Genomic DNA, 24,185 nt, shown 5'->3' on the forward strand with positions numbered 1-24,185 from the left:
TGATGCTGCACTGTAGAGGAATGCTAGGGTGGTGAAGTGGGAGTGGGTAGGTGGGTGGGTGGGGCAGCTCCCTCACTGAAGCAGGGTAAGGGGGCATGGGAGAGTGGGTTTGCAGAGGAGAAACCAGGAAAGGGGATAACATTTGAAATGTAAATAAATATAGATATGTGTATATATACGCACACATACTGTATCTTGTTAAAAGTCAACCTCTCTTCCACATTCTCTGAGATCTGCTTTGTACTTCAAATTATCTTATTTTAAATCCCATTAAGTTTACTTCCTGTTGCCCACATACTCCTGGCTGTAATGCTTACCACTGAATGTGACTAACAAGTAGTCCCATCATATCTGAAAAATGAATCTTTGTCTTTATTTCCAATGCTACTAGAATTTCAAGTAGTGCTCAAAATGCATGCCTATTTTCCCCTTCTACTAGTGTTGGAATATTGTCTGACTTCGGATTGCATATGTCTTGTGCATGCTGTCACACACTAACTGTGCAGACATATAAAACTAGAAAATACTAGAGGCATTAAGCATGAAGAAACCAAGCAGTTACATTTATCTCTTTTTATTAGCTTTCATAGTATTGGTAGTCATAATGCCCTCTCCTAGAGGAAGAAAAGAATCAATTGTAAACTGTGAGGACAACAACAAAAAACACTGGCCTGACAAGTGGTCCTATTTAAGCAATGGTGAGAAAAATAAAACACCAGTAGCCAACCACATTTTAAGAAAAGTCATAGACTTACTCAATGAAATGTAGTCTCTAGTATGCACTATTAATTTGGCTAAGAATCTGGGATTATCCAGGGTGTAAGTTATAAGAGAGAACATAGTATTATTCTGCTGCAAAATAATTACTAAGTGGGTATGACCTCCTCATATATTATTTCACTATTACACTAATATTTTGAATAGCACAAGAGAAAAAGATTAGATATTCATCATTAAATGTACAATTTCAGATTCATTACAAGATTAAGGAAGTTTTATATTTCTTATATAGGTAAAGTAGAATCTGAAAACAGTGAAATCACGACTCATCACAAATGGGCCTGTAGTTGGAAAACACATAGAAATGATGGCTGTGATATTCATTACCCACCAACTGGGATCATGTGAAAGTACAATATAGCCTTGTAAAATTGAAGAGAGAGTGTAAAGTGCTAGAAAGGTGAAAACCAGGATCAGAATGGTTTCCACCAGGATCTGTGTGGCTCTGTTTTCTGCAGAGGTTCTGGGGGAAGTATGAGTGCGGAGAATGTGTTGAACTCTCTTCTTGTGTCCATAAATTATGACAATCATGGTGGTGCTGGAACATACAATGAGCAAAGAAAACAGGACTTCAGGAAACACACAAAATGCTGTATACATTAAATCTACAACTTCATCACGGCCTATAGAGTGGCAGAATTCAGTATCTTTTTCTTGTGTTTTATTTTTGCTATTTCTATGGGTTGATGCATATACAGGGAAAAGTATGTTTACTAACATGAACAGGATCCAGCAGAGAGAAATGAACAGGCCCATAAACTTTGCTTTTTTGCACTTTAAATTCCTTCCAGCAGGAGTTTCTGGTGCTGATGGTTATTGCCTGAAAGACACTCAAGAGACAGGTCATGCTGATTGACATACTCCTAGAAACTCTTTGAACATACAAAATCAGTTTACATCCAACATCATCAAATAACTCATTCCATCCAAAAACTGAAAATACCTCTGGAAGTCCTTTGGAGAGAATAAACAAGGTGTTTGATGTGAATACATGTATAAGTATTATATCTATGATCTTTAATGTGCATTCTTTGTTACAAAGGATTAAATAGTAAAGGAGAACAGAGAAATTTCCCAGAATACCAAGTGCACTCTGAAGTGAGAGTACAAGTCCTATTGCCATGTTCCTAAAATCCATTATGTCATTCAGCAATTTTTCCTTCAAATTATGGCAATAATCACATCTCTGCGCCAAGTCATGCATTGAAATTTTCTAAGTTATGATCTCTGTGTGTACAAGAATCACTGGAATTTATATTTTCAAGGTCATTGTGTACCATGCAGCAAGTATCTGTTCCAAATGAAATACTTTATCATCATTAATAATTTTCAGTGAAAAAATTTGAGATTGATAAATTGCCATATTAATGGACAGAAGTTCCACTACACTTCATAAAAATGTAAACATTAAGAATAATGGTGCTCCACCTTTTGAGAAGCAATAGTTAGTGTGTTCAAGTGGAATGAATTCTCACTTTGAAAATCAACATTGAACTGCTTACGACTCATACTAGAAGGAAACAGACTTTAGTAACTATTTTCAACGTGAAAGAAATCCATACACTCCAAATGTTTCACTGAAGCCATAACATTCTAATTATACTATGGAATACATGTGTACTATTTGAGAAGATGATTATTATAGGGGTAGAAGACTGTAACCATACATTCACATTAAAAATTAGAACATGGTACACTGAGGAAGAGCAATCATTAAATTTCACAAAACCTTACATGTAATGATACATCCATGCTAGCTCATTTGGCATCAGACTGTGGAAGACTATCTATCCTAAGTGGTAAACTCTTAACAAATAATAGCAAAACTATCCTAAGTGGTAAACTCTTAACAAATAATAATACAGTAAAAATTGCAATTCAAAGGTACAGGTCATTGTACTAAAAACAAACACAGATTTTTTTTTCTAATAGAAACACACAGTATAGTTATATTTACCACACCAAATTAAATCCAGAAATCTCAATGAAGAGTACATATTTAAGATACCTTTCAAATTTAATAAAAAAGGCTTTTCATTTATTGAAAACTACAACGAGGAGTAAAAATGATTCAAAAGTAACTTGGGGCAGTTTGGTGACATAAGAAATGGGAACATTAGCTGGCTGATTATACACACAGCCACATAATTTTGTGCTCAATGATGCTATGCCAGCTACATTTTGAAATGGTCAATTGACAGACAGTTTATTTCCATTGTATCCGAAAGTGCATGAATCATATAAAATACAGTTTTTAATACAGTCTAATCAACCAAAATACCTGTCTCACTTGAATTTGAGAGGTTAAGATTGAACAAATATTTTTATATTGAAATAATTTCATAATTTCAGAATGTAACCAGGGTTGGCCAATCTCAAATGAAGATTAGAATAATATTACTTTCATGATATTGATTCAAAACTAGTAATCAGCTATGAAAGAAGAAAACTAGTATGTGAATAACACTGTGGCAAAGATCATTATTGAGATGAACAGGAAGCTTAGTTGCTAAACTGATTGCATCACAGTTGGAAAGTGGATATTCAATCTTTAGAACTCACATAAAATAAAGAACTAGTGTGCTGACATATAATCTTAAAACTTATTTTTAATTTAGTTTTTGATCATAACATAATTATCGCATTTCCCCTCCCCCTTTCTTATTCCAAAGCCTCTCACTCACTCCTCCTTGCTCACAGTTACATCATGACATCCTTTTTCAATAAGTTCTCTCTCTCTCTCTCTCTCTCTCTCTCTCTCTCTCTCTCTCTCTCTTTCCCCTCTCTCTCTCTCTCTGTGTGTGTGTGTGTGTGTATGTGTTTGTGTGCATGTGTGTGTATATATATAAAACACATATATTTATATATAAATATATGTATATGGATATATTCATATAATTTAGACATATACATATGTGAATATATTCCTAATACATAAATAAAATCTGATATAATGCTATCTGTATTGTTATCAGCATCGATCAGTTTATATAGAAAACCACACTGAACTGAATGCAGATTTTGGAGCCCTGTTCTTATTAAGAGATCAACAATTCAGTGCTTGCACATGAGGCTCACAGAGCATTTCAAAAAGAAAAGAGTACATTTGTAAGATCCATAGAAAATGATAATTTGCTTTGAGGCTTTATCTCCTTGGAGCATCAGAAGATATACCCATAAATCTTTGCCAATATGACTCTAAACAAGAACAGAGTAGGAATGACAATGGACATGTTACTGTCATTCACATTTATTCAAAGCACTGGAGAGTCAGACACAGGAATTTACTTGTGATCACTGAACAGCCCATAGTGTAATAAGAGTAACAGGCAATTGGGAGATCATGACTCAAAAACAAAACATGAATTTTGTCTAAAGAAGGCCAACTGAGATTGTCTTCTGAATAAACTAGCAGTTAATGGAGATTGCATCTAGACTTATATGGAACCTACACATAAATACAAGCATACATACAAAAGATATTATTATATTAGCAATTTGAAATTAAAGGGTTCTATTTATGATTTCACAGGTTTAACTAAAATTTTTAGTAATGAAGTTTGGAAAGGTCATTTAACTATGTTACATAAACAGAATCTGAAAAAAAATTCATTTTACAAATTTAAACAATATAAAAAACTATTTGCTGTGGACATAGGGCTATCATTAAATCTTTTCCTGCTATGACCAAAACTATAAGTACAAACCACAACTATGAAAATTTGGAAACATCTTATTGTAGGGACAATCCAGTATCACCACACAAGGAACCAGGATGTGATAAGCATGATATCCATCCTAGATGAACATTGTACAAAACTGCCCATTACAACGTCATCTTCCCTTCAGTATGCGGCCAACTTCAAATAGGAAAATATCCTTGACATTTACAACATCACTGATTCGTAGGGCCTTTCCCAGTCATACATGTTATGTCTCTGTATAACAGATTTTTAACTGTAGAAGCTATTTTGGATTTGAGATTTTTGTTACAGAATTACATGATCACCAGTTTATTTTAATCCTTTTTAAAAACATGAAGCTTTTCTCCAAGCATCTCAATTATCATACTTTAAATTTTATTTATAATTTATAAAATATGAAAATATGCTTCATATAATATATGAAATACATAATATCTATGCCCGCTAAGCAACTTTGCCATCAGATACAATGTATCAGTTGGATGATTCACAAATCAAATCAGACATGATGTTATCACATATCATGGATTACCAACAGGTCAGGACAATCTTCTATTTAGCAAATTTATATATAACCAAAATGTTTCCTCTTCCTTAGCTGAAATCTGACTGTGGGTATTTTCACCCCCAAATACCTTCTCCAGACATGAACACTTACCAGACCTACCTTATTTTCTCTTCTTACCGAACTCATTACAAATTGCATACCTTACTCTTCCTCAGCAGAAGCTACATCTCAGTATACAGCTCCTGGCTTAGCTGTCAGAAGTGTATGTGAGAGAGGGAGAGAAATCATGAGATAAAGGTTCATAATTCCATGAAATTACCTCCCTCAGAATGATAATTTTCATCTCACCTGCACTGACAATGACAGCTTTTGCTTTGGGAGTAAATACATTTTCTGTCACCTTTTCCTATGGATAATCACCAAAGCCCATTTCTTTTCTCTTGTGAGTGTCTCAAAAGACAACATGTTTGGAAAGTATCCTAGAATTTCATTATCACTGAAGGTTGACAGGGAGGGAAGGTACAGAGAATATCAAGAATTGATTTGTAAGAATCTTACAAAGAAGCCTCCATGTCTCATTGGAGTTCAACCTTCTCTGTGTTCTACATAAAGTATTAATTTTCATAACCCATAGCTGTACCCCTTTATTTTTTCTTTCTTGTTTTTTTATTCGATATATTTTTTATTTACATTTCAAATGATATCCCCTTTTCTGGCCCTCCACTCCAAGAAAGTCCTATAAGCCCACTTCCCTTGCCCTGTTCTCCCACCCATCATTCCCACTTCTCTGTTCTAGTTTTGCCCTATACTGCTTCACTGAGTCTTTCCAGAACCAGGGGCCACTCCTCCGATCTTCTTGTACCTCATTTGATGTGTGGATTATGTTTTGGGTATTCCAGTTTTCTAGGCTAATATCCACTTATTAGTGAGTGCATTCCATGATTGATCTTTTGAGACTGGGTTACCTCACTTAGTATGATGCTCTCCAGCTCCATCCATTTGCCTATGAATTTCATGATTTCATTGTTTCTAATGGGTGAATAGTACTCCATTGTGTATATATACCGCATTTTTTGCATCCATTCTTCTGTTCAGGAATACCTGAGTTCTTTCCAGCTTCTTGCTATTGTAAATAGGGCTGCTATGAACATAGTGGAGCATGTATCCTTATTACATGCTGGGAAATCCTCTGGGTATATGCCCAGGTGTGGTATAGCAGGATCTTCTGGAAGTGAGGTGCTCAGTTTTCTGGGTAACCGCCAGACTGATTTCCAGAGTTGTCATACCAATTTGCAAACCGACCAGCAGTGGAGGAGTATTCCTCTTTCTCCACATCCTTGCCAACACCTGCTGTCTCCTGAATTTTTAATCTTAGCCATTCTGACTGGTATATGGTGAAGTTTCAGGGTTGTTTTGATTTGCATTTCCCTAATGACTAATGATGCTGAGCATTTTTTAAGATGCTTCTCTGCCATCCAAAGTTCTTCAGGTGAAAATTCATTGTTTAACTCTGTACCCCATTTTTAATAGGGTTATTTGGTTTTCTGGGGTCTAACTTCTTGAGTTCTTTGTATATATTGGATATTAGTCCCCTATCAGATGTAGGGTTAGTGAAGATCTTTTTCCAATTTGTTGGTTGCCAATTTGTCCTTTTTTTTTTTTTTTTTTTTATTTATTTATTTATTTATTTATTTTTTTATTATTCGATATAATTTATTTACATTTCAAATGATTTCCCCTTTTCTAGCCCCCCCACTCCCCGAAAGTCCCGCAAGCCCCCTTCTCTTCCCCTGTCCTCCCACCCACCCCTTCCCACTTCCCCGTTCTGGTTTTGCTGAATACTGTTTCACTGAGTCTTTCCAGAACCAGGGGCCACTCCTCCTTTCTTCTTCTACCTCATTTGATGTGTGGATTATGTTTTGGGTATTCCAGTTTTCTAGGTTAATATCCACTTATTAGTGAGTGCATACCATGATTCACCTTTTGAGTCTGGGTTACCTCACTTAGTATGATATTCTCTAGCTCCATCCATTTGCCTAAGAATTTCATGAATTCATTGTTTCTAATGGCTGAATAGTACTCCATTGTGTAGATATACCACATTTTTTGCATCCACTCTTCTGTTGAGGGATACCTGGGTTCTTTCCAGCATCTGGCAATTACAAATAGGGCTGCTATGAACATAGTAGAACATGTATCCTTATTACATGGTGGGGAGTCTTCTGGGTATATGCCCAGGAGTGGTATAGCAGGATCTTCTGGAAGTAAGGTGCCCAGTTTTCGGAGGAACCGCCAGACTGATTTCCAGAGTGGTTGTACCAATTTGCAACCCCACCAGCAGTGGAGGAGTGTTCCTCTTTCTCCACACCCTCTCCAACACCTGCTGTCTCCTGAATTTTTAATCTTAGCCATTCTGACTGGTGTAAGATGAAATCTTAGGGTTGTTTTGATTTGCATTTCCCTAATGACTAATGAAGTTGAGCATTTTTTAAGATGCTTCTCCGCCATCCGAAGTTCTTCAGGTGAGAATTCTTTGTTTAACTCTGTACCCCATTTTTTAATAGGGTTGTTTGGTTTTCTGGAGTCTAGCTTCTTGAGTTCTTTATATATATTGGATATTAGCCCTCTATCTGATGTAGGATTGGTGAAGATCTTTTCCCAATTTGTTGGTTGCCGATTTGTCCTCTTGATGGTGTCCTTTGCCTTACAGAAACTTTGTAATTTTATGAGGTCCCATTTGTCAATTCTTGCTCTTAGAGCATACGCTATTGGTGTTCTGTTCAGAAACTTTCTCCCTGTACCGATGTCCTCAAGGGTCTTCCCCAGTTTTTTTTCTATTAGCTTCAGAGTGTCTGGCTTTATGTGGAGGTCCTTGATCCATTTGGATTTGAGCTTAGTACAAGGAGACAAGGATGGATCAATTCGCATTCTTCTGCATGCTGACCTCCAGTTGAACCAGCACCATTTGTTGAAAAGGCTATCTTTTTTCCATTGGATGTTTTCAGCCTCTTTGTCGAGGATCAAGTGGCCATAGGTGTGTGGGTTCATTTCTGGATCTTCAATCCTGTTCCATTGATCCTCCTGTCTGTCACTGTACCAATACCATGCAGTTTTTAACACTATTGCTCTGTAGTATTGCTTGAGGTCAGGGATACTGATTCCCCCAGATTTCCTTTTGTTGCTGAGAATAGTTTTAGCTATCCTGGGTTTTTTGTTGTTCCAGATGAATTTGATAATTGCTCTTTCTAGCTCTGTGAAGAATTGAGTTGGGATTTTGATGGGTATTGCATTGAATCTGTATAGTGCTTTAGGCAAAATGGCCATTTTAACTATATTGATTCTGCCGATCCATGAGCATGGGAGGTTTTCCCATTTTTTGAGGTCTTCTTCCATTTCCTTCTTCAGAGTCTTGAAGTTCTTGTCATACAGATCTTTCACATGTTTGGTAAGAGTCACCCCAAGATACTTTATACTGTTTGTGGCTATTGTGAAGGGGGTCATTTCCCTAATTTCTTTCTCAGCCTGCTTATCCTTTGAGTATAGGAAGGCCACTGATTTGCTTGAGTTGACTTTATAACCTGCCACTTTGCTGAAGTTGTTTATCAGCTGTAGGAGCTCTCTAGTGGAGTTCTTTGGGTCACTTAGGTAGACGATCATGTCGTCTGCAAATAATGATAGTTTGACTTCTTCCTTTCCAATTTGTATCCCTTTGACCTCCTTATGTTGTCGAATTGCCCGAGCTAGTACCTCAAGTACAATATTGAAAAGATAAGGAGAAAGGGGGCAGCCTTGTCTGGTCCCTGATTTCAGTGGGATTGCTTCAAGTTTCTCTCCATTTAGTTTGATGCTGGCTACCGGTTTGCTGTATATTGCTTTTACTATGTTTAGGTATGGGCCTTGAATTCCTGTTCTCTCCAAGACTTTAAGCATGAAGGGATGCTGAATTTTGTCAAATGCTTTTTCAGCATCCAATGAAATGACCATGTGGTTTTGTTCTTTGAGTTTGTTTATGTAGTGGATTGTATTGATGGATTTCCGTATATTGAACCAACCCTGCATTCCTGGGATAAAGCCTACTTGATCATGGTGGATGATCGTTTTGATGTGTTCTTGGATTCGGTTGGCAAGAATTTTATTGAGTATTTTTGCATCGATGTTCATAAGGGAAATTGGTCTGAAGTTCTCTTTCTTTGTTGGATCTTTGTGTGGCTTTGGTATCAGCGTAATTGTGGCTTCGTAGAAGGAATTGGGTAGTGTTCCTTCTGTTTCTATTTTGTGGAATAGTTTGAAGAGTATTGGTGTTAACTCTTCTTTGAAGGTCTGATAGAATTCTGCACTGAAGCCATCTGGTCCTGTGCTTTTTTTGGTTGGAAGACTTTCTATGACTCCTTCTATTTCTTTAGGCATTATGGGACTGTTTAGATGGTCTAGTTGGTCCTGATTTAATTTTGGTATTTGGTATCTGTCAAGGAAATTGTCCATTTCCTCCAGATTCTCCAGTTGTGTTGAGTATAGGCTCTTGTAGTAGGATCTGATGATTTTTTGGATTTCCTCAGTTTCCGTTGTTATATCTCCCTTTTCATTTCTAAGTTTGTTAATTTGGATACTTTCTCTGTGCCCTTTGGTCATTCTGGCTAAGGGTTTATCTATCTTGTTGATTTTCTCAAAGAACCAGCTCCTGGTATTGTTGATTTTTTGTATGGTTCTCTTTGTTTCTACTTGATTGATTTCGGCCCTGAGTTTGATGATTTCCTGCCTTCTACTCCTCCTGGGCGAAATAGCTTCTTTTTGTTCCAGGGCTTTCAGGTGTGTCATTAAGCTGGTAATGTATGCTCTCTCCATTTTCTTTTTGGAGGCACTCAGGGCTATGAGTTTTCCTCTTAGCACTGCTTTCATTGTGTCCCATAGATTTGGGTATGTTGTGTTTTCATTTTCATTGTGTTCTAAAAAGTCTTTAATTTCTTTCTTTATTTCTTCCTTGACCAAGGTATCATTGAGTAGAGTATTGTTCAGTTTCCACGTGTATGTGGGCTTTCTGTTGTTTCTGTTGCTATTGAAGACCACTTTTACTCCATAGTGATCAGATAGGAGGCATGGGATTAGTTCGATCTTCTTATATTTGTTGAGGTCTGTCTTGTGGCCAATTATATGGTCGATTTTGGAGAAGGTACCATGAGGTGCTGAGAAAAAGGTATATTCTTTTGTTTTAGGATAGAATGTTCTATATATATCTGTTAAATCTAATTGGTCCAAAGCTTCAATTAGTTTCATTGTGTCCCTGTTTAGTTTCTGTTTTCCTGATCGGTCCATTGAGGAAAGTGCAGTGTTGAAGTCACCCACAATTATTGTGTTAGGTGCAATGTGTGCTTTTAGTTTTAATAAAGTTTCTTTTACAAAAGAGGGTGCCCTTACATTTGGGGCATAGATGTTCAGGATTGTCAGTTCTTCTTTTTGTATTTTTCCTTTGACCAGCAAGAAGTGTCCCTCAGGGTCTCTTTTGATGACTTTGGGTTGAAAGTCAATTTTATCTGATATTAAAATGGCTACTCCAGCTTGTTTCCTGAGACCATTTGCTTGTAAAATTGTCTTCCAGCCTTTTACTCTAAGGTAGTGTTTGTCTTTGACCCTGAGGTGTGTTTCCTGTAAGCAGCAAAATGTAGGGTCCTGTTTACGTATCCATTCAGTTAGTCTGTGTCTTTTTATTGGGGCATTAAGTCCATTGATGTTAAGAGATATTAAGGAATAGTGATTGCTACTTCCTATCATTTTTGACGTTATTTTTTAAATTTGAATGCTTAACTTCTTTTGGGTTTGATGAAAGGTTACTATCTTGCTTTTTCCAGGGTGAAGTTTCCCTCCTTGTATTGGTGTTGTCCTCCTATTATCCTTTTTAGGGCCGGGTTTGTGGATAGATATTGGGTAAACTTGGTTTTGTCATGAAATATCTTAGTTTCTCCATCTATGGTGATTGAGAGTTTTGCTGGATATAGTAGTTTTGGTTGGCATTTGTGTTCTCTTAGAGTCTGCATGAGATCTGCCCAGGACCTTCTAGCCTTCATAGTCTCAGGTGAAAAGTCTGCTGTGATTCTGATAGGTCTTCCTTTATATGTTACTTGGCCTTTTTCTCTTACTGCCTTTAGTATTCTTTCTTTGTTTAGAACATTTGGTGTTTTGATTATTATGTGACGGGAAGTATTCCTGTTCTGGTCCAGTCTGTTTGGAGTTCTGTAGGCTTCTTGTATATTCATGGGCATCTCTCTCTTTAGGTTAGGGAAGTTTTCTTCCATAATTTTATTGAAGATATTTGCTGGCCCTTTAAGTTGTAAATCTTCACTCTCCTCTATGCCTATAATCCTTAGGTTTGGTCTTCTCATTGTGTCCTGGATTTCCTGGATATTTTGGGTTACAAGCTTTTTGCATTTTGCATTTTCTTTAACTGTTGAGTCCATGGTTTCTATGGAATCTTCAGCATCTGAGATTCTTTCTTCTATCTCTTGTATTCTGTTGTTGATATTTGTATCTCTGTCCCCTGATTTCTTCCCAAGGCTTTCTATCTCCAAAGTTGTCTCCCTTTGAGTTTTCTTAGTTGTTTCTACTTCTGATTTTAGATCCTGGATGGTTTTGCTTAGCTCCTTCACTTGCATGTTTGTGTTTTCCTGTAATTCTTTAAGAGATTTTTGTGTTTTCTCATTCATGAGCTCAGCCTGTTGACCAAAGTTCTCCTGTATTTCTTTAAGAGATTTTTGTGTTTCGTCTTTCATGACCTCAGCCTGTTGAGCAAAGTTCTCCTGTATTTCTTTAAGTGTTTTTTGCATTTCCTCCTTGTTGGCTTTTGTATTCTCCTGGATTTCTTTCAATGATTTTTGTGTTTCCCTTGCAAGGGCTTCTACCTTTTGATCCATTGTCTCCTGAATTTCTTTACGTATGACCTTCATGTGTTCCTGTACCAGCATCATGACCAGTGATTTTAAATCCAGATCTTGTTTTACTGGTGTGATGGGGTATCCAGGACATGTTGGTAGAGGAGAATTGGGTTCAGATGTTGCCATATTGCCTTGATTTCTGTTAGTGACGTTCCTGCGTTTGCCTTTTGCCATCTAGATCTCACTGGTGTTAGCTTATCTTGTCAGTGCTGGACTCACCAGTGCAAGCTGCCCCTTCCCAGTTGGCCTCTGGTGCACAGCTTACCTCCTGCACTGCTTGTAGACAGTGTGCTGCTGCCCAGGCTGTTCAGATCCCAAAGCAGGCACCCGAAGGCTCCCGCTGGGGCCCGCTGGATTCACTGGAGCACACTGACTTCTCCCAGCTGGCCGCCCGGAAGCCCAGCTAGCCTCTTGCAGGACTTGGAGATGTAATGCTGCCGCCCAGACTGATCTCAGTCTGTCCGATTCCTGGAGTACGGAACCAAGATGGATCCTCCTCTCCTGACTGGTGGGAGGCCGAGTTCTGAAGTGGCCTCCGTGCAGGAAAGGCGCCGCACAACTGCAGCTGCTTGCTGTCCGGCTGGTCAGCGAAGGTCAGTGGTCGTGGGCGCAGGGCCTAACTGGACCCTGTGACGCCTTGGTTCCACTGCTGATGGCCCTTCAGCTGGAGCAGCCACTGCTGCCGCTGCTGCCGCCGCCGCCGCCGCCGCCGCCGCCTCACCCAATTTGTCCTTTTGATGGTGTCCTTTGCCTTACAGAAACTTTGTAATTTTATGAGGTCCCATTTGTCAATTCTTGATCTTGGCACATACACTATTGGTGATCTGTTCAGAACATTTCTCCCTGTACCGATGTCCTCAAGGGTCTTCCCCAGTTTCTTTTCTATTAGCTTCAGAGTGTCTGGCTTTATGTGGAGGTCCTTGATCCATTTGGAGTTGAGCTTAGTACAAGGAGACAAGGAAGGATCAATCCTCATTCTTCTGCATGCTGACCTCCAGTTGAACCAGCACCATTTGTTGAAAAGGCTATCTTTTTTCCATTGGATGTTTTCAGCCCCTTTGTGGAGGATCAAGTGGCCAAAGGTGTGTGGGTTCATTTCTGGATCTTTAATCCTGTTCCATTGATCCTCCTGCCTGTCACTGTACAAAAGCCATGCAGTTTTAAACACCTTTGCTCTGTAGTATTGCTTGAGGTCAGGGATATTGATTCCCCCAGAATTTCTTTTGTTGTTGAGAATAGTTTTAGCTATCCTGGGTTTTTTGTTATTCCAGATGAATTTGAGAATTGCTCTTTCTAACTCTGTGAAGAATTGAGTTGGGATTTTGATGGGTATTGCGTTGAATCTATATATTGCTTTTGGCAAAATGGCCATTTTAACTATATTAATCCTGCCATTTCATGAGCATGGGAGGTTTTCCCATTTTCTGAAGTCTTCTTCCATTTCCTTCTTCAGAGTCTTGAAGTTCTTGTCATACAGATCTTTCACATGTTTGGTAAGAGTCACCCCAAGGTACTTTATACTGTTTGTGGCTATTGTGAAGGGGGTCATTTCCCTAATTTCTTTCTCAGCCTGCTTATCCTTTGAGTATAGGAGGCTACTTATTTGCTTGAGTTGATTGTATAACCTGCCACGTTGCTGAAGCTATTTATCAGCTGTACGAGTTCTCTAGTGGAGTTTTTTGGGTCACTTAGGTAGACTATCATATTATGTGCAAATAATGATTATTCGACTTCTTCCTTTCCAATTTGTATCCCTTTGACCTCCTTATGTTGTCGAATTGCCCGAGCTAGTACCTCAAGTACAATATTGAAAAGATAAGGAGAAAGGGGGCAGCCCTGTCTAGTCCCTGATTTTAGTGGCATTGCTTCAAGTTTCTCTCCATTTAGTTTGATGCTGGCTACCGGTTTTTTGTATATTGCTTTTACTATGTTAAGGTATGGGCCTTGAATTCCTGTTCTTTCAAGACTTTAAGCATGAAAGGATGCTGAATTTGTCAAATGCTTTTTCAGCATCCAATGAAATGGCAATGTGTTTTTTTTGTTTTTGAGTTTGTATATGTAGTGGATTGCATTGATGGATTTCTGTATATTGGACCAACCCAGTGTCCCTGAGATAAAGCCTACTTGATCATGGTGGATGGTTCTTGGATTCGGTTGGCAAGGATTTTATTGAATATTTTTGCATTGATGTTCATAAGGGAAATTGGTCTGAAGTGCTCTTTCTTTGTTGGATCTTTGTGTGGTTTTGGTATCAGCGTAAATGTGGCTTCGTAGAAGAAATTGGGTAGTGTTCCTTCTGTTTCTATTTTGTGGAATAGTTTGAAGAGTATTTGTGTTAGGTCTTCTTTGAAGGTCTGATAGAATTCCGCACTGAAACCATCTGGTCCTGTGCTTTTTTTGGTTGGAAGACTTTCTATGACCCCTTCTAATTCTTTAGGGGTTATGGGACTGTTTAGATGATCTATTTGGTCCTGATTTAATTTTGGTATTTGGCATCTGTCTAGGAAATTGTCCATTTCCTACAGATTCTCCAGTTGTGTTGAGTATAATCTTTTGTAGTAGGATCTGATGGTTCTTTGGATTTCCTCAGTTTATGTTGTTATATCCCCTTTTCATTTCTAATTTTGTTAATTTGGATACTTTCTCTGTGCCCTTTGGTCAGTCTGGCTAAGGGTTTATCTATCTTGTTGATTTTCTCAAAGAGCCAGCTCCTGGATTCGTTCATTCTTTGTATGGTTATCTTTGTTTCCAATTGATTGATTTCAGCCCTGAGTTTGATGATTTTCTGTCCTCTACTCCTCCTGGGTGAATTGGCTTCTTTTTGCTCCAGGGCTTTCAGGTGTGTTGTTAAGCTGCTAGTGTATACTCTCTCCATTTTCTTTTTGGAGGTACTCAGGGCTATGAGTTTTCCTTAGCACTGCTAAAAATTGTGTCCCCAAGATTTGGGTATGTTGTGCCTTAATTTTCATTAAATTCTAAAATGTCTCTGATTTTTTTCTTTATTTCTTCTTTGGCCAAGGTGTGTCATTGAGTAGAGTATTGTTCAGCCTCCATGTGTATGTGGGCTTTCTATTGTTTTTGTTGCTATTGAAAACCACTCTAACTCCATAGTGATCCAATAGGAGGCATGGGATTAGTTCTATCTTCTTATATTTGTTGAGGTCTGTCTTGTGACACAATTATATGGTCGAGTTTGGAGAAGGTACCATGAGGTGCTGAGAAAAAGGTATATTCTTTTGCTTTAGGGTGAAATGTTCTATAAATATCAGTCAAATCCAATTGGTCCAAAGCTTCAATTAGTTTTACTGTGTCCTTGTTTAGTTTCTGTTTTCCTGATCGGTCCATTGAGGAGATTTGAAGGCACCCACAATTATTGTGTTAGGTGCAATGTGTGCTTTCAGCTTTAGTAGTGTTTCTTTTATGAATGAGGGTGCCCTTGCATTTGGTGCATAGATGTTCAGGATTGAAAGTTCTTCTTGGTGGTTTTTTCCTTTGACCAGCAAGAAGTGTCCTTCTGTGTCTCTTTTGATGACTTTAGGTTGAAAGTCAATTTTATCTGATATTAGAATGGCTACTCCGGCTCATTTCCTGAGACCATTGGCTTGTAAAATTATCTTCCAGCCTTTTAGTCTAATGTAGTTTTTGTCTTTGACATTGAGGTGTGTCTCCTGTATGCAGCAAAATGTAGGATCCTCTTTCCTTATCCAGTCTGGTAGTCTATGTCTTTTTATTGGGGAATTGTGTCCATTGACATTATGAGATATTAAGGAATAGTGATTATTACTTCCTGCCATTTTTGATGTTATTTTTATATTTGAGTAGTTATCTTCTTTTGGGTTTGATGAAAGAAGGTAACTATCTTGCTTTTTCCAGGGTGTAGTTTCCCTCCTTGTGTTGGAGTTTTCCTCCTATTATTCTTTGCAGAGCTGGGTTTGTGGAAAGATATTGTGCAAATTTGTTTTTGTCATGGAATATCTTGGTTTCTCCATCTATGGTGACTGAGAGTTTTGCTGGGTATAGTAGTCTTGGCTGGCATTTGTGTTCTCTCAGAGTCTGCCTGATATCTGCCCAGGATCTTCTAGCTTTCATGGTCTCTGGTGAGAAGTCTGGTGTGATTCTGATAGGTCTTCCTTTATATGTTACTTGGCCTTTTTCTCTTACTGCCTTTAATATTCTTTCTTTGTTTAGTGCATTTGGGTGATTATTATGTGACGGGTGGTATTTCTGCTCAGGTCCAGTCTGTTTGGAGTTCTGTAGTCTTCTTGTATATTCATGGGCACCTCTCTCTTTAATTGGGAAAGTTTTCTTCCATAATTTTGTTGAAGATATTTGCTGGCCCTTTCAGTTGTAAATCTTCACTCTCATCTATACCTATAATCCTTAGGTTTGGTCTTCTCATTGTGTCTTGGATTTCCTGGATGTTCTGGGATACAAGCTTTTTGCATTTTGCATTTTCTTTGACTGTTGAGTCAATGGTTTCTATGGTATCTTCGGCATCTGAGATTCTTTCTTCCATCTCTTGTACTCTGTTGTTGATATTTGCATCTAAGGCCCCTGATTTCTTCTCAAGGTTTTCTATCTCCAAAGTTGTCTCCCTTTGTGATTTCCTAGTTGTTTCTACTTCTGTTTTTAGATCCAGGATGGCTTTGCTCAGTTCCATCATTTGTTTGTTTGTGTTTTCCTTTAATTCTTTAAGAGATGTTTGTGTTTCCTCTTTCATGACTTCTGCCTGTTGACTCAAGTTCTCCTGCATTTCTTTAAGGTTTTTTTTTTTTTCTCCGTTTCTTCTTTATTGGCTTTTGTGTCTTGAGCCTTATTCTCCTGAATTTTTTAAGTGATTTCTGTGCTTCCATTATACAGGTTTCTAGCTTATTCATGGTCCCCTGTATTTCTTTAAGAGATTCATTTATGTCCTTTTTGTGTTCTTCTAGCAGCATCATGACCAGTGATTTTTAAATCCAAATCTTGTTGGGCAGCTGATCTCCCAACCAGGTTGGTGCACACAAGGCTAGCCTAGCTGCTCAGGCCAGAGTCTAGGCAAAAGCCTGACAGGCCAACAAGGTCTGAGGAAAGTTCTCCTTGGCCTATGAGTGTTAACTGGTTTTGTCAGGTGGCCAGGATGGCAGCATGCCCAAGCTCCCTGAAAATGCCAGGAGAGTCTGCTAGGCTAACAACCTCCTGGCTGGGTTGGCACACAGATGGCCCACTGAGCAGCCCAGGTCTTGGGGGTAGTCCAGGGCCTGTCGGGCCTAGACCCTACTATGTTAGCCTCTGGCTATGATTGTTTCCAGGTTTGCCTGCTAGAACTCTCTGGCATCCAGTAGCCAAAATGGCGGTGCATGCCGTGCTGGGCAAACAACCTCCTGGCTGGGTTGGCACACCGATGCCCCCTCCCCTGAACAGCCCTGGGCCTCAGTGCAGGCCAATGCCTGTCGGGCTTAGACCCCCCGCAATGTTGTCCTCAGGTTATGTTTGTGTACCTCAGGCTGTCTGATCTCTCTGGCTTCTGAGAACCAAGATGGAAGTGAGTCTCTAGTAACTGACTGGTAGGAGGCAGATTTCTCACTCTCCCCCTTTATAACACTCATCAAAAAAATCAGGAATTCATGGATAGATACTTAAATATCAGTAAGAGGAAAATGTGATGTCATAATCTCCCCAGAAACTCTGGATCTATTTGTACAGGTAGATGAAAATTAGCTAGAAATGTGGGTATATCACAATTCTAGGAAATGTTACAAATCATCTCAGTTTATACATAAAAGCCCTAACATAGCCTTATTCTGATAAAACTTTACATTTCTAACTATTCCACATAAAACACGTCATTAGTATTCATAATATATCACATATCTCACTCTTAGTTTTAGACATATACTTCATAATATTCATTATTTTGATACACATAACTGAGGGAAACAGAATGGTAATTCAGTGTAGGTATCCAATGTGTAATGAGAAAATCAATGTAGTTAGCACTTCCTTATTCTTTTCCTTCATTAATTTTTTTCATTTTTTTAATATTTTGTTTATTTACTTTCCCATCTTAGTACGCTTCTCATTTCTTTCTCCCACAGTTCCTCATTCCATTCTCCCTCATCCTTGCCTCTAAGAGGGTGCTCGAGCTCACCAGGCCTCCCCCTACCCTGGGGCCTCAAGTATCTCAAGGATTAAGCACACCCTCTCCCACTAAGGCCTGACCAGGCAGACCTCTGGAATATTTGTGCTAGGAGGTTTGGCCCATGTATACTCCTGGTTGGTGGTTCAGTCTCTGGGAGCTCTGAGGGTCTGGGTGAGTTGAGACTGCTGTTATTCCTATGGGGTCACTCTTCTTTAGGTTCTGCAGTTCTTTCCCTAGTTTGACCATAGGAGTCGCTGACTTCAGTCCAATGATTAGGAGTAAGTATCTGCTTCTGTCTTATTTGGCTGCTTGTATGTCTTCTGAGAGGACAGCAAAACTAGGTTTCTGTTTGTATGTACATCACAGCATCAGTAATAGTGTCTGGCCTTGGTGCCCTCCTATGAGATGAATACTAAATTGACCTGTCGTTGGGTCACCTTTCCTTCATTCTATTCTCCATTTTTGTCTCTGTAGTTCTTTTAGTCAGGAACTGTACTGGGTCAGAAATACTGGTGGTTAGTAACGCTATCCCTCTGCATAAGGACTTGCCTATCTACTGGAGGTTGGCTTGTCAATTTTCCTCTCCCCAATGATGGGAAATTTAGGTAAGGTCACCCCAACTGAGTCCCAAGAATCTCTTACCTCCCAGGTCTCTGGTATTCTCCAAGGAGCCCCCAAACCTGATCCTACTTAACTTTTCCTCTTCCCCTCACCTCTTCCACCCAGATCCCTCTGTATTTCTGCCTTGCTTAATACCCCTTCCAAGTGGGATTAAAATATCCTTGCTTGGGCATTTCTGTTTGTTACACTTCTTATGGTTGGTGGGTTGTATCCTAAATATTTTGCAATTTTTGACTAATATCAACTTATCAGTAAGTACATAACATGCATGTTCTTTTGGGTTTGAGTTACCTCACCCAGGATGATATTTTCTGGTTCCATCCATTAGCCTGAAAAATTCATGATGTCCTCATTTTTAATAACTGAATAGTATTCCATTGTGTAAATGAACCACATTTGCTGCATCCATTCTTCTACTGAGAAACATCTGGGTTGTTTCCAGCTTCTTGTTATTATAAGTAATGCAGCTATGAACATGGTGCAGCACATGTACTTGTGGTATGGTAGGACATCTTTTATGTGTATGCCAAAGAGTGATATAGCTAGCTCTGCAGGTGGAACTATTTTCAATTTTCTGAGGAATCACCAGATTGATTTACAGAGTGATTGTACCAGCTTGCACTCCCAACTGCAAAGGAGGAGTGCTTCTCATTCTCCACATCCTCACCAGCATGTGCTGTCACTTGAGTTTTTGGTCTTAGTCATTCTGATTGGTGTGGGATGAAATTTCAGTGTTTTGATTTACATTTCACTGATGATGAAAAACTTTGAACATTTAAGTGTTTCTTGGCCATTCGAGATTCTTCTGTTGTGAAATCTCTGTACACCTCTGTAGCCCAATTTTTAATTTGTTGTTTGTATTTTTGGAGGTTAACTCTTTGAGTTCTATACATATTTTGGATATTAGCCCTATGTCAAATGCAGTGTTAGTGAAGATTATTTCTCAACCTGTAGGTTGCTGATGTATCCTATTGATGGTGTCTTTTGCCTTACAGAAGCTTTTCAGTGTAATGTGGTCCCATTTATTTACCTTTTTAAAGAGTTATTTATATATTTTATGTATATGAATATACTACTGTACCTATCTTAAGACACACCAGATGAGGTCATCAGATTCCATTACAGGTGGTTGTGAGCCACCATATGGTTGCTGGGAATTGAACTTAGGACCTCTGGAAGAGCAGTCAGTGCTCTTTACCACTGAGCTATCTCTCCAGCCCCAGTCCCCTTTATTGATTGATGCAATTACAGCCTGAACAATTGGTATTCTGTTCAGGAAATTTTCCCCTGTACCAGTGAGTTTGGGGCTCTTCCTCACTTTAAATTAAATTAGAATCAGTGTATCTGGTTTTATGTTGAGTTCCCTTATCCACTTGGACTTTAGTTTTGTGCAGGGTGATAAATAAGGACTTATTTTCATTCTCCTACCTATAGACCATAAGTTAGGCTGGAACCATTGACTGAAGATGCCTTCTTTTTTCCACTGTATGATTTTTGCTTCTTTAATCAAAGACCAAGTGTCTATAGGTATGTGGGTTTCCTGCTGGGTCTTTGATTCTATTCAATTGATTGGTCTCTGTACCTATACAAATACCATGTGATTTTATCACTATTGATTTTTAGGACAGCTTGAAGTCAAGGATGTTGATTTCCCCAGAAGTTCTTTTATTGTTGAGAATTGTTTTGGCTCTCCTGGGATTTTTGTTTTTCCATATGAAATTGAGAATTGTTCTTTCCATGTCTGTGAAGAATGGTGTTAAAATTTTGATAGGGATTGCATTGAATCTGTAGATTGCTTTTAGTAAGATGACATTTTCACTATGTTAATCCTACCAATCCATGAGCCTGGGAGATTTTTCCATCTTCTGATGTCTTCATCAGTTTCTTTTTTTCAGTGATTTGTAGTTCTTGCAGTACACATCTTTCAATTGCTTGGTACAATTTACACCAAGATATTTTATGCTATTTTTAGCTACTCTGAAGAGTGTTGTTTCCCTAATTTCTTTTCTAGTCTGTTTATCCTATGTGTGTAGTGAAAGCTACTTATTTGTTTCAGTTAATTTTATATCCTGCCACTTTGCCAAAATTGTTTTTAGGTGTAGGAGTTTTCTAGTAGACTTTTTGGAGTGTTATGTATACTATCATATCTTCTGCAAATACTGATACTTTGAATTTTTACTCTCCAAGTTACCTCCCTTGATCTTTTGTTGTCTAATTGCTCTAGCTAGAATTTCTAGTACTATATTGAAGATAGGGAGTGAGTCGGCAACCTTGTTTTGTCTCAGATTTTTATGGGATTGCTTCTAGTGTCTCTCCATTTTGTTTGATGTTGGCTGTTAGTTTGCTATACATTGGTTTTATTATGTTTAGGTAATACTTGCCAAGATTTCCTGATCTTTCCAAGACATTTTAGCATGATGTAGTGCTGTATTTTGTCAAAGGCTTTTTCCACATCTAATGAGATGATTATGTGGCTTTTTTCCCTAAGTTTCTTTATACAGTGTATTAGGTTGATAGACTTTTGCATATTTAAACATCCCTGTATCCCTAGGATGAAGCCTATTTTATGATGATGAATGATGGTTTTGATGTATTCTTGGTTTAGATTGTGAGAATTTTATTGAGTGTTTTTGCATCAGTATTCATAATTGAAATTGGTCTGAAGTTCTCTTTCTTGGATCTTTGTGTGGTTTAAGTATCAGAGCAACTATGGCTTTATAGGATGAATTAGGTAGTGTTCCTTCTGTTTCTAGTTCCTTTAATAGTTTGAGTAGCAAGCATATTAACTCTTCTTTGAATGTCTATTAGAACCTGTCCTAAAGCCATAGGTAGATTTTTGGAAGGTTTTTGATAACTATTTCTATTTCCTTCGGGATTATGAGACTCCTTAGATAGCTTACCTGATCTTGATTTAACTTTAGTACATGGTATCTGCCTAGAAAGCATCCTTTTCATCTAGTTTTTCCATGCCTTTATTGTAGGTTCTGATGATTTTTTTTTAAATCCTACTTTTCTGTTGTTATTTTTTCTTTTTCCTTTCTTATTTGGTTAATTTGGATACTGTTTCTGTGCCCTTTACTTAATTTGGCTAAAGGTTTAGTATCTTGCTGATTTTTTTCAAAGGTCCAGCTTTTGCTTTTGGTGATTCATTGTATAGTTTTGTTTGTTTGTACCTGGTTGATTTAAGCTCTGAGTTTGACTATTTCCTGCCGTGTACTCATCTTGAATATGTTTGGTTCTTTCTGTTCTAGAGCTTTCAGGTGTGCTGTTAAGTTTCTTATTCCAATTTCTTTATGAAGGCACTTAGTACTCTGAATTTTCCTCTTAACACTGCTTTCATGGTGTGCCATAAGTTTGGGTATGACTTGTCCTCATTTTTATTTAATTCTATAAAGTCCTTTATTTCTCTCCTTATTCCTTCTTTGTTATCATTGAGCAGAGAGTTGTTTAGTTTCCATGAGTACATGGGCCTTTAGTTGTTTCTGTTGTTACTGAAGTCTAGCTTTAATCTGTGATGATCTGATAGGATACATGGGATTATTTCAATCTTCTTGTATCTTTAAAGCTTGTTTTTTGTCTGATTACATGGTCAGTTTTAGACAAGGTCTCATGAGGTGTTGAAAAGAAGGTGTATTCTCTTGTTTTGGGGTGAAATGTTCTGTAGCTATCTGTTAATTTCATTTGGGTCATAACTTCTGTTAGTTTGACTCTGTCTCCATTGAGTGCATGTTTCAATGGCGTGTACAATGGCCTGTTCATTAGTGGAGGTGGCATGTTGAAGTCTCCCTCTATTATTGTGTAAGGTTCAATGTGTGTCTTGAGATTTAGTAATGTTTGTTTTATGAATATTGGTGCCCTTGCATTTGGGGCATTGATGTTCAAAATTGAGATTTTCTCTTGTTTGAATTTTCCTTTAATGATTATTGGGAAGTGTCCTTCCCAATCTTGTTTGATGACTTTTGAAAATCTAGTTCATTGTATATTTGAATGGCATCTCTGGCTTCTTTCCTGGAACTGTATGCTTGGAAAACTTTTTTTTGGCCTTAACTCTGACGTAGGGTCTGTCTTTGGTCCTGAGGTATGTTTCTGATATGCAGCAAAATGCTCCATCCTGTTTATATATCGAGTCTGTTATTGGGAAGTTGAGTCCATTGATGTTGAGAGATGTTAAAGCAGATGATTGTTAATTCCTGTTGTTATTGTTGCTGTAGGTGGTATTATGTGTGCATGTTTCTCTTTTGGGGGCTTTGTTGTGGAATGTTTATTTTCTTGTTATTTTTTGGTGTAGTTACCCTCCAGGTATTGGAGATTTTGTTCCACTGTCCTCTATGGAGCTTGATTTCTAGAGCGAGATTATTTAAATATGGTTTTCTCATGAAATATCTTGGTTTCTCTAGCTGTGATAATTGAGAGTTTTGTTGAATATGTTATCCTGGGAGTTTCCTTTGTCCTAGCTTTGCAGTCCTTTTTGAAGGTACCTCTCATCAATTTCAGCTCTCTCTCTAGTTGTCACTCCATCTGCTCTCTCAGTACTTGGTTCGTCGTACTCACTTCCACAACCCCATGTCTGACTAGTTCTCTCTATCCACCTACCTCTAGTGTCTATTTTATTTTCCATTCTGCATGAGATTTGAGCATTCTTCCTTGTGCAGTACTTGTTACTTAGCTGTTTGAGGTCTGCAGTTGTTAATTATGATTGTCCTTTATTTTATGGCTAATGTCCAATTATAATTGAGCATATACCATATGTGTTAATCTGGGTCTGGGTTACCTCATATAGGATGGATGACATTTTCTAAATCCGTTCATTTACCTACAAATTCCATGATGCCTTTGTGTTTAATAGGTGAAAATCATTCCATTGTATAAATGTACAACAAATTCTTTTTCCATTCTTTGGTTGAGGGACATATAGTTTATTTCAATATTTGTGCTATTACAAGTAAAGTTGCAATGAACATAGTTGAGCAAGTGATCTTGTGGTATGGTTGAACATCTTTGAGTACATACCCAGTGGTGTTATAGCTTGGTCATGTGGAGAAATATTCTCATCTTTCTGAGAAACTGGCACACATTGATTTTCAAAGTTGAGGCTATACAGCTTTGAAGCCCCATGAGCAAAGGGAAATTATTCCCCTTCTTTCACATCCTAACTACCATAGGCTGTCACTTGACTTTTTGATAATAGCCATACTGACAGGTATAAGATGGAATCTCACTGTTGTCTTCATTAGCATTTCCCTGATGACTAGGGACTTTGAAGATTTCTCTTTTTTTAATTTTATTTAATCTTTTTCTTTATACTTCAGATTTTATCCTGTTCCCAGTCCACCCTCTGACTGTTCCACATCCTATGTCTTCTTTCCCCTCAGTCTGTCACCACAAGGATGTCCCTATCCTCCTACCCCCTCCCCATTAGACCTCCCCACACTCTGGGACCTCTAATCTCTTGAGGATTAGGAGCATCTTCTTTGACTGAACCCAGACCTGGCAGTCCTCTGCTGTATATGTGTTGGGGGCCTCATATA

The 24,185-nt window shown here is 38.2% G+C and overlaps 1 pseudogene; it reads right to left on the reverse strand.

Moving 5' to 3' along the window:
- Positions 1-984: 984 nt before the first annotated feature.
- On the reverse strand, positions 985-1,964 carry LOC127674007 (vomeronasal type-1 receptor 4-like; annotated as a pseudogene).
- Between the last annotated feature and the right edge of the window lie 22,221 nt (positions 1,965-24,185).

This window comes from Apodemus sylvaticus, chromosome 23, assembly GCF_947179515.1.
Source record: "Apodemus sylvaticus chromosome 23, mApoSyl1.1, whole genome shotgun sequence".
NCBI classification, from domain to species: domain Eukaryota; kingdom Metazoa; phylum Chordata; class Mammalia; order Rodentia; family Muridae; genus Apodemus; species Apodemus sylvaticus.